The sequence below is a fragment of the Pinus tabuliformis genome, chromosome 4_1, assembly GCF_031772625.1.
Source record: "Pinus tabuliformis cultivar Carrire ecotype Pingquan chromosome 4_1, CPIR1, whole genome shotgun sequence".
NCBI classification, from domain to species: domain Eukaryota; kingdom Viridiplantae; phylum Streptophyta; class Pinopsida; order Pinales; family Pinaceae; genus Pinus; species Pinus tabuliformis.
The window spans coordinates 343,840,726-343,859,029 of record NC_142303.1 but is presented as its reverse complement, the minus strand read 5'-3'; the positions used below and the strand labels follow the sequence as shown (position 1 = coordinate 343,859,029).

The 18,304-nt window shown below is 32.8% G+C and overlaps 1 pseudogene; it reads right to left on the bottom strand.

Moving 5' to 3' along the window:
* Positions 1-14,624: 14,624 nt before the first annotated feature.
* On the bottom strand, positions 14,625-16,606 carry LOC149175674 (LEAF RUST 10 DISEASE-RESISTANCE LOCUS RECEPTOR-LIKE PROTEIN KINASE-like 1.2 pseudogene; annotated as a pseudogene).
* Positions 16,607-18,304: the final 1,698 nt, after the last annotated feature.

The following is an 18,304-nucleotide window of genomic DNA, read 5'->3' as shown; positions in this document are numbered from 1 at the left end:
TAGGAAGGTCAGTATTGTGATAGAGATTATGAAACTGAGATCTAATGTGGTTGTACGCGGGGCACTTTGAGAGGAAGTGGTTTTCATCCTCGATGTTCCTATTCTCACAGAGATGGCAGATCCTTTCCATCCATGGTGTTTTAGGAACTGCCCAACGACCCATTTCACTATGGAGCTCATGAGAGTTCGTTCTAATCTTCACTATATTAATTTTCTTCTTTGAGCTAGTTAAAACAGAGAGATACTTTTGATCTTCTAGGGTGGGGTTGATGACCTTCTTATAATAACTTAATTTTCTTTTAGTTGCTAAATCTTTCTCACACCACATCTTTTCTTTGAACTTAGAAGTAACAATATTTTTAATGTTATTAATGTTTTGCAGCGCATCATTCTCGTTGATCTCCCAATGGTTTAACTAGGCCCTCGTGTCTTTATACCACCCCCACTTGAGCCTTAGGTGGTTTTGGCTGGAATTTAAAGCTAGCTTAGGAAGTCTATGGTCTCCTATGTTATTGAGTTTGTGCTTGTACACCAGAAGCCTAGTCATAGCTAGGCTCTTGATAGGGGAAAGACCTACTTCTATAAGGAGAATAGGATAGGGTGTATTGCTTTTAATTTTCAGGTTATAAGTTATAAAGTGTTTTTGGATTTGCTCAATCTTTCTCTAGGATTCTCTCTCTCTCTCTCTCTCTCTCTCTCTCTCTCTCTATATATATATATATATATATATATATATATATATATATATGATGATGATGATGATGATGATGATGGTTAACGTCCACTCAGACCAAACTTTGGTCTATCGGACCTAAAGAAATGAATTATTTAGTTTGATTTAAGATTTTATTCCTATGCTCAAAAAGCTTGGAGAGAAGCCTCCGAGCTCACTGTAATTTTGACAACGTAAAAGGCTAGAAAGATTAAAACATTTTAAACAATATCACTATTTGATGTCCAATTAAATTTTTGAAGACATTGAATTTATTTTATACACTAAAAAACATATCTTAAACAATGAAAAATTACACATGATATATACATGTATATAGCTTCTATTGAGATCAAATCTATAGAGATGCAAAAAAAATTATTCAAATTTTTCTTTTTTTGTAGCTCAATAGGTTTGATCTTTCTTGGCCCTTGCTAGATCTGTAGTTAAAATGACTCTTATTAAGTAAAATTATATCATTAAGTCTCCACATATACATTTTTACTCCTATTTATGAAAGTGTTGACGAAAACATAAAGAATGGTGAGCAATAACAACTCCTTCTACGTGTTTTTATTTAAATTTCTTGTTATTTGTATATAAATATAATTGATGTATTGTTAATTTTTATGATATTCATTATATATTATTAGATGTATATATAAAAATAATATATTATTATATATTGTTAGATGTAATATAACAATAATATATTTTAAGTATTGTGATCGTGTTTATTTTTATAAAATGTATTTTGAAAGTAAATTGATATCAAATTATTTTTTTTTATAGTTAATGAATTCTATATAGTTTATGATTGGAAATTATTTTTAAATAAAAATAAGAATAAGAAACAAAATATAAAAACATAAAAATACTTAAATAAATTTAATAAAAATATATATTACACTATAAACCTTAATTTCTTTCTTTCCTAATTGTAGCATAAGCTACTACATATCCTTCTTCACAGAAATGACCTAAAATAAATAATAATAAAATAACATGTGCCTTAATTATGTATTTTTATTTTTACAAAAATAAATTGCATTTATATTTATTTTTAATAAAATTTTATCTCAGTAAAAAAAATTCTTTATAAATATACTAATGACATTCATTAATATAACTTAGAAAATGGCTACATATTTAACTATTTAACTATTAATAAAGCTATTTAAAAACACTTGATTTTGTTGGAAAACCTTTGTTAAAGATGTATATGTAGGGCATCTGTAATGAGTTTGTACCAAAACACAATAACCTTTATTCCCTACATGCTAATAATCTTATAATACCTATAAATATTAGGTTAAAAAGTTCATAACTTATTTTTATCTTGGTTAAAGATCCACCTAATATTTAAGATAACGATATATTATTTTAGTAATTATTAAAACTTTTATGCTCTTAATGTTAATGATGTCGTGAATCATTAGCATAACAAATAAATAGACATTGTAAACTATATAATCGTCTTCATATAAATCTCATATCCTTATAATGTAAAGCCTCAATGTAGTGGCGGCATTAGTTAGGGAGATAACAATTTTTTGTTAATTAAAGTTTAATCATCATATTAACATTGGAGAGTACAAAATGTATCTCAACAAGTTTTTTTCTCTTAGTCTGACTAGTCTTGTTGAGATTGGAACTTGGAGGATAACATGAGCTACTGGCTTCATGTATTGTTTTCTAGCAGCCGAGGAGTCATGACATACATATTGTAAACAAAAAGAGAAACATAATAGAACGCATCATATTAGGGAGGGGAGTTGGGGGGATTATAGGGGAGATGTGAAATAGCCAACATATTCGTGCATATGAAAATCAATATGCTCCACCCTCGCTTTGAGACTGTGAAGGTGGTCATTGGTGTGCCTTTGCTGGTGTCCCATATTATCCAATTGTTCCATGATTTCACTTTGTCCAAATTGAATGTCATTGATAAAAGCTACCAGCTCGTTACGGTCATCATACCTTTGGTTCCTAAGGTTGTCCATGTTCAATTTAATGTTCAGGATTTGAGCAACAATAGACTCTACCATCATTAGAGCAACCACATGCCCTAGGGAGCCATCAACTCTCTCCTCTATCTCACGATTGTCTCACGAACTTAACAAGGCATCATTGTCCCACTTCGACTAATAACCTTGCCACAAATTTCCACCCCCACACGCGTGGTCTCCCTCAGTGGCGAGGCATCCTGGCATACCAAAAAGACATGAAATGGAGACAAACACAAAAACCCTCCTAACCCCACACAACAACAAAAAAGAATGTAACTTCTACCATTGCTTCTAAGGAGAATTGAGGGGTTATCCTGCACCGACCATCACTGTAATCAACTCTCCATACGCAGGCAAAGCGAGATGAGGATTCCTCATCATAGGGCTTCAGAAGCTAAACGTGGTGTCTCGCTACCTCTTCTACACTTGACTCTGCGTATTTCCCCCAGCTAGTCGAGCCCTTCTTAACTATAATTCCTCCCGGGGACCCTAAGAAACCAAAGTCCTCCCACAAGTTCCAATTAGTCCGAAACCACGAGTCTCCCAAACAAGTTCCCCACCGCTTACGAACCAGAAGAGGATAATTTACTAGTGCTTGGCCAAGGTTTGTTAGCCCTCGCTCTTCTCCTCTCCCCTGCACCGTGTCACGCAAATGAACTGGGCTGATGATAATGCCAACTGGTTCATTCTCCCTGGACATTCCAAGGTCCCATGGATCATCTAGCGCTACCAACACACCTTCCATTGTGCACCAGTTCTTGGCTTCTCCACCTCTCCCTTAAGGCCTAGACCTTGGCAAAGCATGTAGGAGCTCCACAACCCTTACCGCACTACACAACACTACCATCTCCCACCATGATCAAGAAATCTATAACCAACACCAAGGACAATATTTAATAGCCATCATCATGAATGACAGCCTTGCACACTGGTCCCTACTTTCATGTTTATTAAACATGGGGTTGGGGCATGCGTGGAGACCAGACAGGACCCGTCGTCGCCTCCTCCACCACTTGACCAACGATTAAGGCATCCCCTTCGGGGAAGGGAGTGTTGAAAATAGCAACAAGAAATGCTAAAACTAGAAATTATATAAATAGCATTTCAGGTACCAGTGTTGGAAATAGCAACAAGGAATTATAAAATAGAAATGCTAAAAACAGCATTGCTATAAATAGCATTCCTGGATAGATTCCAATTTCAGTTAGTCCCTGAACTAAAATTGAGAAGTAAAATTCGAATTTGATCTTAGTAGTTGTTTGTAAAACAATTAATGAATTCATCTTGAGTTAATTAGTTGTAGCAAATCAAACATGAAGTCTATGTGAAGACATGCAATAGTTTCTCCATTGATTGAGGAAGTTATCCCTTGATTAAAGGGGATCAAGATGAGGTGTATTTTGATTTGTAATTAGTTATCTCAGTTATCTGAGATAAGTCCAGTTAGATTAGTTCAAATAGTTTGTTGAACAAATTGTTAGTTCAAATAGTTAATGCATGCATGCATGTGACTGCGCACTTTAGATAACTGAATATTCTCTCATAAATAACTCATGCATGTCAGTTCAGTCAGAGACCTAGCTGAGATCAGGTGATGGGACAGTGTACTATTAGTTGTAGGAATATTCCTTGGAGGATATCTCTTGCATGCAGAAGGAATTCATTCCTTGTAGATTGCGCAGTTACTTTTGAGTTTGATGGTTGTGTGATGAGGCCAATTCACACAAGTGGCAGCATTGGACCCCAAGAGAAACTACGCAAGGAAGTAGGAGGCTTGGAGGGCTGGAGGATGACATATGTTGTGTCTATTCAATCTATGAGTTGTATTGTTCGATTTTGCTGAGTGTTGGATGGCTTGTGCGCTGAAGCTTTGTGTAATTTGAACATATTTCCACTTGTATGATAATACAAAGATTGGGGTTTTAGGCCGAGGCTTTCCCCAGAGTATTCTTCTGTGTTCATGTGTGATTGCTTTCTCATTCTCGGTTATATGTGTTCTATTTGATCTTGGTCATAATCGATTAAGCTTCCGCAAGTTTGTTGTAGAAGTAGATCTTGTATTTTGCTTTAGTATATTACATAATCTGTTGATCTACAATGGGGAATTCTACAGGGAGATCACATTTATTCGACTTCTGAATAGTTTCAGCTTAACCAATTTACTTATTAATAGGGTGGGATTTGAAATAGAAGGGTGTCTCTCGACTGCTTACTCATTTTTCTAGTGCTCAATTGAATAACCTCAGTTTGATTATATAGAGAGGGAATGAAAGGAAAGCAACAATTATTAGTGTAAGCCTTACTATTACAAATTAAAATAAGGGAGCGGAGCATGATTCATTCCTATTTAATGAATAAAGTGTCACACTTTACGTTAATTTTTAATGTAAGGTTTAACTGACCTAAAAAAAATAAAAATCACTATAAATTTTCAAGGAAAAGTATTGACTAGTTTATTCGACAAAAGCACTGACTCGTCAGTATTAATTGATTGGTGATAGTGATAATTAATTTTATAGATACTTGGTGGTACTATAATTTTTTATTTTAATTTTTATAAATAATTTCTTTTTAACAATTATAATTTAAACCCCATAAACTTAGTAACTTCTTACGCATTGACGAATAAAAACAAAGAATTTGAATTTTAAAAATTTAGAAATTAATTTTTTATTTTCAATATAATAATTTTTAAAAACTTTAATAAACTTTATAAATCGTTACAAAATTTTGAGAGGTTAAAGCTTTTATACCATAAACTCTTTACAATATAACATGTCTTTCGAGTAGGTATAAAAATAATATAATACTTAGTATATTTTAAAAAAATTCAAATTTATTTTTTGCTTTTTTTTTTTCAACTTTATTAGATCTTATTCATTTAGAAATAGATATCTTTTCCATATTGAATATATGTTTTTAATATCTAGAAATATAATAAATATTATGATCAAAATTGCTTAAGAGTAGGTTTTAATTAGAAATAAGAAAAAATGTTAGTAGAAGCATTTTTTGCTTCACCATTACTTCATAAAAAGGAGGGTTATAATATTCCAAAATGTTCTTATTCCTTTTTTTTTGGTCATCTTCCACTTACTTTGTTGTGTTACATTTTTAGCTTTGGAAAAACTATTGGCTTTCATAGTTCATATTTTTCTCCATGTTCACATTAAAAAACACTCTCAAAACTTTGACCTCTTCCAAGGAAAAAATTAAAAATATATTGCGGCATATTTTTTCATCTTCTAGTCATTTAATGACAACCTAAGAATGATTAAACACTTTTAAAGAATTAATTTATTTTTCATTTGCTAGAAATAATACTAGTTTCAGTGCCCTTAGTTATGCATTCCTAGATTCCTTCCATAAGCTTAATCAAAGGATTATCTTCAAGCAATAAAATCCCTCGCCTTCTACAACATCAGGATCCCCATGGGATGCCCCATGAAAAAAATTCCAAGGAAAATCCTTTGCTTTAGAAGCACATTTTGACTTCCAAAGGATACCACCATTTAAGTTCTCTTATTCCTTGATTTATACTTAAAAACATATATCCATGATGAGATGTGTAAACCCTCAAAACATGATTGGATTTGAACATTACTCCTTTGCAAGCATGATAAAAAACCATTCCATAAATTATTTTCATTGAATCTTATGAAGTCGAGCTTGCCTACCATGAGACACCCCTACTTCCATATTGAAATTGTAAGTGGATTTACAATGTGGTAAACCATGTAAAAACTTCTTTCCCGTAGTGATTAAATCATTTGAGCTGCACTAAGAGGGATATTACACTCCCAACTGATGCATTCTCCCTAATTTGACTCGGAGTCCCCTCACCCACATTTTATGCTACTCACCCGCCCCCACCCCCAATACTCCAAGTCAAAGGAAAATTCTTCGTAACTACCTTCCACATCACTAATACATTATGCTTAGATTTGTCAACCCTCCTTTTTCAATATTCAAATAAATCCAGCTAAATATATTTTTGAATCACCACTTCACACGATAACCCTTCATCTAGAACATGCTTCCAAACGCAATTAGCTTCCAAATTTTTTTTATGAAAGGAAAATATTTTTAAGGCCCCATCCTCCCACCAACTTTGATACAATTAGTGTCTACCACTTTACCCACAAAATCAACATTTTTTTAGCAACCCTTTTTTTCATTATTGAAATAAATATAGATAAATATAGTTTTGAATCACCAGTTGATACCATAACCCTTTGTCTAGAACTTGCTTCCAAACACACTTAGCTTCCAAAACTTTTGAGGAAAGGAAAATGGTTTTAAGGCCCTATCCTCCCACCAAATTTGATATAACTAATGTCTATAATTTTACCCCTGAAATAACCTTTCTTTAGCTAATCCTCCCTGCTAAAACTTGAAACTCATCCTTCTAATATTTTCAATTTTCTTTTGGAATCCATGACATAGACATCCAACATATAGGAATCGCCTCAAGAATGGATTTATCAAGAATGGGTCATCCTCCCCACAATCAGTAGTTGTAACTTCAACATGCTAATTATTTTTCTAGTTGGGTACATGCCAATTCGAGTATTATTCCAAATAATTATTTGGTTTTAGATAGAACTTTAAATATTTCATCACATCTTCCAAATCCATGCATTTTTGAGGAAAGATGAATAGATAAAAAGCTTGTTCCTCCTCCTCCAACTTTGAAAATGAGCTTGAAGATTTACTGATGTTAACCACCATCCCTATTGTATTACAATACAAATAAATAAAGTCACACAACTTGGTTATGTCATATCTATTTCCATTGCAAAATAATAGTACATCATATACAAATAAAAGATGTGAATTATGTAGCTTCAACCCCATATGAACTTCTTTGATGGTCCTTCAGCTCTTTGCTTTTGTTAATTATTTGCTAATCCCATCAACCACAAGAAAATAAGAATCATCCTTTCTCAATATATCTTCATTAAAAAACCTAAAGAAGCATCATTGATGAGAATCAAGAAAGATGACATTGTTACATAATTCATCACCCTAGTAATAAAAGGTACCTCAAGTCCAAATGTTTCATCAATAACCTTAGGTAAAGCCAATTAGCTTGTCATTAGCCTTTGGTAAATCTGATTTTAATACCTCGACCTTTAAATTCCTTAATTTAATTTTGTAAATATCACTTTGAGAAACACAAATAGCCGCATGAATTTACAAACTAGCTAGGAAACGAAATTGCTCCCCCAAAATCGCTTTGAACAAATGTTTTTTACCCTATTTGCCAAAACCTTTACCACTATCTTATAAAACGTACTACATAAATATATGACATATATCCTTAAAGGAGGATGTAATATCTAATTTTAGAAGAAGAGGGTCATGAACATTCTTCCACACAACCTTGTATCCTCTACCACTAGAAGCAATCTAATTTCCAATAATTCTAGAAAACACATAAAAAAATCCATCGTTCAACTTTCGAGACTTGGAATTTTATCCTCTTAAAGACTACAAAGAGTGGCTTTTAATTCCTATAGAGAGACCTCTTCAACTAATGATATAGTATCCTCTTCTATGATCAGTGTATTGAAGTATTGTGTCACTCTAATAACCATTTCATTTGAAACCCTCTTCTACCCTTGAAATGATTATGAAAATGTTACACCCTTATAGTAGCTAACTCTTCAAATTTGATCAAAGCCCCCCATTTAACTACAAAACCTTAAATAATATTAATATTTCTCCTTAACTACAAAATCTTAAATAGTATTAATATTTCTCCTTAGCTTTGAAAATTGATGAAAAAACTCAGAGTTCTCACTACATTTTTTCCACCAAGGAACCCTACTTTTTAACCTCCAAGTAGCCATTTTTTGCAATAAATTGTTGCTTGTTTGTTTTATAAATTTGGAAATTTTAGTTTAGTTTATCTGAACAAAAATACCACTCCATCTAATTCATAGATTCTAGCTAGAGATTCTTTCACATCCATTAAATTATGCTCATCTTTTTTGTTTTTGCATAATCCCAATTATTAAACTCCCTTTTACTTTTTTTTCAAATTCCCTTGTCACTATAAAGTAGGGAAGACCATTCCACCACCATATTGTCATATGGACTCCAAAGGCTCTTAACCAAATTGATAAACTCCTACTTCTTTATCAATTTTGCATTAACGTTATTCCTTATAGGAACCGCCTTCAAAGTATCAAGAAAACGATCAAAATTTCCCCTGAAACTAACTCATTGTGGAAATGCCATAGAATCTTATAACATTCACTCAAATAATAAAGATTGGTTTACAACCCACAAATTTCCTCGTTCTAGTTTTAATTAAAAAGACTCTATATAAATGAACACACCTTCAACTAATTTATAAATGAAGCTGTCTAATAAACTTTCTACAACTAATTTATAAATGAAATTGTCCAATAAACTTTCTAGACTATATAAAATATAGTTGAATTATTAAACCAAAGGAAATTCAATTCTCTTCCTGAAATAAAAATTAAAAATCCAAAAATATTAATAAACCTAACATCTTTGAACCTCCTTAAAAAAAATAACACCCATATCTTATGCCAACAAACCCATCATTAAAAATGTTCATAATCATGCTTTACTTTACAATATGTCCTTGCTTAATTCAAAGATGTTTCTGAAAATAGAAACAATGGAAAGGAGATCCATAAATTCAATGATTGTATAATGCTTTTGATTTCGTTAACAGATATGTTAAAATTTTTTTTAAGGAAAAAGCAAGTGCGTAAAGTGATATTTGTGAAATTTGGTTTTAATGGATTGTTTAATCTTTTATTAATTTAAAAAACAATTAAAATTGTTTTGTAAATTTTAAAGAAAAAATTCTAAAAAAAATAATTAAACAACCACATTATATAAATCATGAAAAATCCTACTCTTACTTATATATTACATATTGCCTATTCAAACATCGTAATTTCTCTTACTTATACATTACATATAGCCTATTCAAACTTCATAATTGCTAATGGAGTGCACTCCCATTATTCCCTATCCAAACTTCATAATTTCTCTTACTTATATATTACATATGGCATATACAAACTTCATACTTTCTAATGAAGTGCACTCTCATTTTTCAAAACAAACGAGGCAACTTTATGTTTTCTTAGTAATTTTAATTTTTCTAGCTTTATTCATAATCTATTTAATCTAAATGTTTTGTATTTATTTATTTTTATTTAATTTAAATATTTTATTTGTATTTGTAAAATATTTTGATGATATTTTTTTAAATTAAATTTAAATTTTGACCCTTAATTATGTAATTTAAGTTCTGAATGGGTTTTACACGTATTAGATGCGTAAATAAATTCCAAATGGTCGAAATTGATTATGACGGGTAATTTTAAATTATTAAGTATTTTTTTATTATCTTTAAATTTTGAAAAAAAAATTATATTTAAAAAAATGTTATAAAATTATACTGATAATTCAAAATAAAACAAAATTCACATAGAAGAGTGGTTTATTACCATATATCCTCTCTATTCGATAACAATGCTAGAAGTTATAAAATTTACATCAGACGGAAAACAAAACAGTGGTTTAATAACAATGTAGAAATTAATTAATAATAAAAAAGTTTCATGTTAGTTGGGCTTGTCTGTCTATATATATATATATATTTTAAATTAATAAAGGAAAGAAATTGATTTTATTAAAATTATAGAAATATAAAAAATTTATAATTATTAACATTTTAATATGAAAGAATATATGGTGAAAAAAAATGTAATTAAGATTTTAAGTATTAGGGGTTTACAGAGTGTATTATATTAGATATTATTTTGGGATTCAATTGCGTTAAGTAAGTCATTCACGTATGACTATTTCCATGAGAGGTAGTCGTAACTGATTAATTTCTCATGATTTTTGAATATTTCACTTAGCACTCATTGCATCGGGTATGAGCATTTCCATGAGAGGTAGTCGTAATTGACTAATTTCTCATGATTTTTGAATAGTTCACTTAGCACTCATTGTGTTGGGTGATGCTCACAAGGGTGAAGAAGTGGGATTGAAACTAGTGAAATGAATCACATAACCTCAATCATCGCTTCTGGGCTTGCACCCGGTAACCAGGACCACTTCCGGGGCTTACACCCAGTATCTAGTACTTCTCGAGAGGTCACCCATCCCAGATCACCTCTAACTCAAGCGCGCTTAACTGTGTAGTTTTCCCCACAATCTAGCCCACTTAGCTTGCTACCCCATTTGCAAAACCTTAGCAAGTATTGTGCCTCATGAACCATTCAAGTAGAGATCCCTTCACTCTTTTTCAATTTAAGTATTAGGGGGTTTACGAGGTGCATTATATTAGATATCATTTTGGTATTCAAACGCATTAAGTAAGTCATTCATGTATGACCATTTCCATGAGAGGTAGTCGTAACTGACTAATTTCTCATGATTTTTGAATAGTTCACTTAGCACTCATTGCATTGGGTGATGCTCACAGGAGCGAAGAAGTGGGATTGAAACTAGTGAAATGAATCACATAGCCTCAATCCTCACTTCCGAGGCTTGCACCTGGTAACCAGGACTTCCCGGGAGGTTACCTATCCCAGATTGCCTTTGGCTCAAGCGCGCTTAACTGTGGAGTTTTCCCCACAATCAAGCCCACTTAGCTTGCTACCCCATTTGCAAAACCTTAGCAAGTATTTTGCCTCATGAACCATTTAAGTAGTCTAGATCCCTTCACTCTTTTTGAATTTAAGTATTAGGGGGTTTACACAGTGCATTATATTAGATATTATTTTGGGATTCAACTGCGTTAAGTAAGTCATTCACGTATGACCATTTCCATGAGAGTTAGTTGTAACCGACTACTTTCTCATGATTTTGAATAGTTCACTTAGCATTCATTGCATCAGGTGATGCTCACAGGGGTGAAGAAGTGGGATTGAAACTAGTGAAATGAATCAGATAGCCTCAATCATCACTTCCGAGGCTTGCACCTGGTAATTAAGATTTTTTTTTTTAAATTAAAAAATTTAAAATGAGAAGAATAGAAAAAATAATCAAAAAGATTTATGAATAATGAAAATCTTTAATTATTTTTTCTTACTTGAAATTGTTAATTTTTCGAAAAAAGGCGGGGATATATCACATGATATTACATTGTAATTTTTTCTTACTTGAAAATGCTAATTTTGCAAAAAATGGCAGGGATCTATCACATGGTATTAAATCGCAAAGTTATCACAATTTTTTTTTTTTTTTTTTTAATATCTCATAATTCAATTTAAAATCACATAAAATAGGCATCAACCACTTAAAAATATATATATTTTAAAAAATAAAAAATTATTTTTTAATTTTAAAAATATGTAATTAAATATTTTCTTTTTCAAGGCCATTCTTTTTCTAAGTAAAAAATGATATATTTTGTCAGGGTGGCAATGCCACTTCTTTTCCCTCTTGTTTTGAAATTTACATCTTTAAGAATTTTATTTTTATTTTTATTTTGTTATTTTTTTTTAACTTAGATTCAATTAAAAACATTTAAAATTATTTACAATAATCACCACAAATTTTTATATATTTAATTATTATTATTAATAGATTACAAAATTTTAAATCCTTTTATATACTTTAGCTTAGATCTGTAACTTTAGCTTAGTATTACAAAATATATAATTTCATAAATCTAGGGATATACTCTATAAATATGATTTATGTATTTAAGTAAGATTGGGGTATGCCTTAGATGTATCCATAAATTATATTTTTTGGATAGAGATGTTCATGAAAATATTTGATTTTGTGACCATGCCTAAAATTTTATATTAATATTTTTAAAAAACACACACATATAAATTTATTATAATTTATTTATTTTTCCAAGAAAGAAATAAAATTCTTTCTAAATCGTGAGAGGTAAGTGTGAGGTTGTTGATACTAAGCCAATGCACAAGTCTATTTTTTTAAATGTATATGAAAGCAAAAGTAAAGTTGTTGATACCATGCCAATAAATAGGTATATTTATTTAAATGTATATGAGGTTCTAAGACAACACAACAATATTCATAAACATGAAGTTATTGCAACAATATTTATCAAGGCATTATAATCTATTATGTTACTAATTTGAATTTAAATCTAGATAAAAAAAATAACAATGATTCCCATAATTATAATAGTGACTTGTAATTTCTAAACAAATAGATATCTCATAATTATAATAAGTTGGAGAATATAAAAATAGAAAATAATCAACAAAATTAGACTTCAAATTTCCTTAAATACATTCCCAATTAATTCAATATTATCTTTAAAAAAATATTGTGAATAGTCTTTATAATTTTTAAAAATTTTCGTTGTAGATAACCTTAAAATATTCCAAGATTGAATTATCAAAATAGTTTTTTGGGAAGAACAAAATAAAGGTAGAATGAGTACCAACAATGTAATTAAAAAATAAAAATAAACATAAGTACCATTAAAATTTTCTATCACAATGTTGGTTATTCATTATAGCCTTAATGTCAATCACTATAAAGAAAACTAAAACTAAGGAGAATATATTGTTCATTATAGCCTTAATGTCATTCACTATAAAGAAAACTAAGGAGACCAGGTGGAAAGAAAATTGAAGATATATACCGGGTGATGTTGATGCATATGGGTAGTATTGATTTATAATCATGTATATATTATTTTTTTTCTATTTATTATGTTATGATTGAATGGTAAATATTTTTATTTATTTTTCTATTTATTATGTTATGATTGAATGGAAAATATTTTTATATTATTTTTGGGAAGTTTATTTATAATATTATTGATTTATAAATATGCTGGGTAGTATATGTTTACAGTTGGATCGAAACAAGTATATTTTATTTATTTATTGATGAATAGTATGGTGGCTTGCTATTGTTTCAATTTTATGGCAGCACAAGTATTTGAAGATATTTATTTTACATAATGGAGCCTTATGTGGGGCCGCAACATAAGTCATCACATTGGAACACCAAAAATTTATAGAATTGTTTTTGGTGAGATTTTTTTGACTGTATTTGAAAACTAACTCCCTAAAGCATTTTTATATAGAGATACTAATCAAATTTGTAATTTCAATAAATTCATACCAAATTTTAAAAATACTAAACTAAACAAACCCATCTAAATTTTTTTAACAACCTTATAAACCTGTAAAAAAATTGTTAAATTTTATGTACGTCAGTGACTAATAGCTCGGCAGGGATACTGTATGTCTTTTTTTTTTTGTAAGGTAAGGCGATACTCTGTTTTCCATTACTGCCAATAAAAGATAATACAAAGTTGGACAGGTCTCAACCCGCTCTTAAGGGAACCCGGGTTACTTAACCATCTAAAGTTTTTCAAAGCCATCCAAAAAAAGTATGTTACCAACCTATCTATCAACGCTAAATATGCATCTATTCTTACTATGAGTAAATTGTTTTCCTTCTGATACAGTATCATGTATATTACCAAAAAAACAAAAAACAGTATATATAAAAACCTCCTAGCAGGGATACTGTATGTCACTGCGCTCACTTATGAAAAGCTATTTAATTTTTCGTTGTTTAAAAGAAAACATTTCAAAGAAAATCTAAATTCATGTTTTTTTCTTTCAATTTGACATAACGAAAAACCATAAAACATTTACGAAATACAAAACGAGTCATAATAAAATGGAGTATTAACTCTGGCAGTTATATCCATATGCTTAAATTTTATGCGAAGACAAAATTGCAGATTAAACTTTACTGAGAAATTATTGCACTGCTGTTTGGAGTGGAGCTTGTCCTCGGTAACTTGTGCAGCCTTGGACAGAGATGGGAAGCGATGGCGCTGTGTTTGGCTCTTTCATTGTTCGAAAAGGATTCCAACCGATGTTGACGAGTTAATTACCACAAGAATGCCTGATTTTCTCAAGCTGAGCAACAACTTCCTCCATATCCGGCCGGTCATCCCTCTCTGACGCCACGCATCGGAAGGCCAGTTCTGCAACAGCGCTTACCATTATTTTCACCTCTTGATTTACTTCAATTTCTAGCTGCGGATCGACTAGTTCATGCAAAGCTCCTTCTTGAATCTTCGTTATCGCCAAGTTAGCAAGGTTGATTTCCCTTCTGTTCCGATTTATGTCCATCGCTAGTTTGGCAGAGATAATCTCCATCAAAACGACCCCAAAGCTGTAGACATCGGATTTCTCGGTCAGCTGATAGCACTGATAGTACTCTGGGTCAACATACCCTGGCGTGCCTTGTGGGATCGTAGTGACATGTGAGGCATCTACAGGCACAACCCTGCAAAGCCCAAAATCACACAATTTGATATCTGAATTCTCGTCCAAGAGAATATTAGAGGATTTTACATCTCTGTGTAATATAGGGGGATCAAGGGCGTGAAGGAAAGCCAACGTCTCGGCAGTTTGAATAGCAATCTTCAAGCGAGTATTCCATGGCAATCCCTCGGGATTTCTGCGATCGCCATGAAGATGATCGGCCAGGGTTCCATTTGGGACAAATTCGTATACGAGCAGCAGCTCTGGACTGTCTAGAGGGGTGCAGCCATAAAGACGAACAACATGTGGATGGTTCAACGTCGAAAATATCTTCACCTCGTGGATGAACTGCTCCAGTCTCCTAGAGTTATCCTGATAAAGTCTCTTTACGGCCACAAGTCTTCCGCCCCAAAGTTTACCCAGATAGACTGCCCCGAACCCTCCAACGCCAAGTTCGTTCTCCTTGTGGAAGCAATTTGTAGTCTGACGAAGCTCTTCGTAAGAGAATATTTGTAAATTTTCCATTTGGAGCTCACTCAAATGTGTAGGAAGAACGCCGTCAGGAGGAGGTTTCCTATTCTTCAGATAATACGCCAAAAACAGTCCCGCTGTAAGCGCAACTCCTATGAAGCAACCTGCGGTTGAATGCAGAGATTGATCTATTAATACGGCAAACACCGAAGAGAATAACAGAAACCGGAGAAACGGAAGAGGAAACATAGAACGGAGAAACAGAAGTGGAAGAAATACTAGATTCACCTATTATTATAATGACTTTGTTTCGAGTACCTGTAATGCAACCGTAACGTGTATCAGGAATAAAGGGAAGGATTCAAATCTACATCTAATAAGATTGCTTTGAGTTCAGAATGTATACCTATTGATTTTAACGTTGAAATCTTCAAAATGACGGGAATGAAGATGAGCCATATATTGTTACCTATAACAACCCTATTTCTTTGGTCCCAAACATTAAATTCATAACACCTTAACTAAACTAGCGGTTCCAAGTGGTTTCGCTGAAATTTAAGATAAAACATACCATGGCCGGGGCATTTGTCAGTACGGGGTCCATCCTTGCAATAGCAAAGGAACGGAGGAGTCGCAGTTGAAACCGAAGTGTTGTAACCGCATATTCCATCACTTGCTTCACATGAGCTACACCTCTTATCATCTTTGGGAACTGAAGCTGCTTGTATTAATGCCCCATAAACTGGTAGTTGTTCCACAGAACACCTCGAAGTCAAATTGCCCTTCTCGTACGAGTAATAGACAGTAGCATTACATTTCGGGAGATGTAGTTGATCCTGTTCCTTACATTTGTAGACGTATAGAGTCAGGTTCGCTGCACCCTTTAATGTGAAGACTGAGTCTGCAAATTCTGAAGACTCTATAGAATTATTAATCCCATGATTCTCCAAAAACTGACAATCCTGACCTCTGGTAATAACTAGTGTAGTAGCAGGGAGAAGCGCTAGTACTGTGTAATTCCGGCCACGAATCGGGATAACAGAAGTTGAGTTCTGCACACAGTTGATCTGGAAGCTAGGGTCGCCGCATCCACGATTTCCTACACCGAAAGGATACTGTATCTCCATAGGTCCACATTTAGTGTTATTTTGACAATACTGATATTGCGCGTCAAAGGTTAAGGAACAGGGTAATAGAGAGGCAGAGCCGAGAGTAAGGAAGAAGAGGTATTGAGGCAGGGAAGGAAGAAGGCGTCGAAATGAAGAGATAATTCCATGAGGAGAAAACGAGACGATAGGCATCGAATAAGCGTTGGGTCGAAAAAAATGATCGCGAACTGCAACAGAGTGAGTGACATTGAAGAGTGCATCGTTAAATAATTCAATGATATACTCTATTAAATTGAACTTCTCAAGTCAATACTTTAAATTATTTTTTGGCAAAACATCAAATAATTTAATTTTGTTCGATCGCTGTTCCTTTCCCTTTAGCGGACTTGTCAGTGGTCCATAAATCAATACATATGCCGTAAGGGATGGCATCACACGGGCGGACGGATTCGGAAAATTTTAGCGCGAAGACAATTCTGGTTGATAATATTTGTAAAAAATTAACATCACGGCTTAGGCTTTGAAGCCTGCTGTTGCTTTGAGGTCTGCAACAGCAGTTTCCGTGAATGTGACAACTTCGTGATCATGGAGTCAATATAACAGCAATACTAGGTTGACACGATAACCAATACACCCTACGAGTCATAAGTATGGATGGTATCTCTGTCATTTTAGGTATGGTTTGGAAGTAATGTTTTCATAAGAAGTAATGCTTTTTGTGTGTTATTGTGAGTTGTCAGTATGAGTTTGCAAATATTAATCTAGAAAATATTGATTTCTAAATTATTGGTTAGAGTCCTAATTTATCAAATCATGATCTAATATTCTTATATATCTAATGTCTTATTGATCTAATATTCTTATATATGTAATGTCTTATGTTATCCGTAAATAAAAGAAAAATAATGTAATTTGTTGGGTGTATAATCTCTCAATCTCTTCCCATTTTTCTAACATGGTATCTAGATCGTGAAAGCTCCTGCAATCTTGTTTTGTGAGAATTGTTTGTTTTAAAGTCGTTGTGTGGTGCACGGATCAGGTTTTATGAGAAACGGCATGATGCTGCCGCTGGAATCTTCACAGTCAACGTTGCTTTAATTAAGATCTGCAATTAGGTTTACATGTGGCTGTTAGCCGGTGGTGAGCGCGTGAGAGACAACTTTCCATTTTTGTCGTTTGAAAAAGTTTGGGTAAATTAGCTTTGCTCGAGGAGGAGTCGGTCATGGAATTGGTTGAGGATATCCACCATCGCATGCCATAGTATCAATTCGCTGGTGCCGCAGCTGTGGCAAAGGAAAACAATTTGCCGTGGATTAATTGGTTATCTGGTGACTGCACATATCCAACCCTGTCTAAGATCCACCATGAATATGCGGAGATGGACAGGTTGTGAGTTAAATCGACGTTTGAATGAAATTAAGGAGTCCTACTAGTTGAGTCAAGTTGTCGTAGCTTGGGAGAAGAACCAAATTTCCGATCTAAAATCTGCAAGAGATGACAACGAAGAAAAGTAAAGGTTTTGGAATCAAAGAGACAACCTTTTTTATTTTTTCGCTCATGGCATCACGTCAATTGGAGACAGATCGCTTTTTCACCAATGATTTCGAGAAAGAAGTGTATACGTAGAAGGGGCTAGCGTGGATAAACAACACAGAGGGCCTGAAAGACATGTTGAAACGTTGCTATCCAGAGTATTATGACATCCTCCTTGCAACC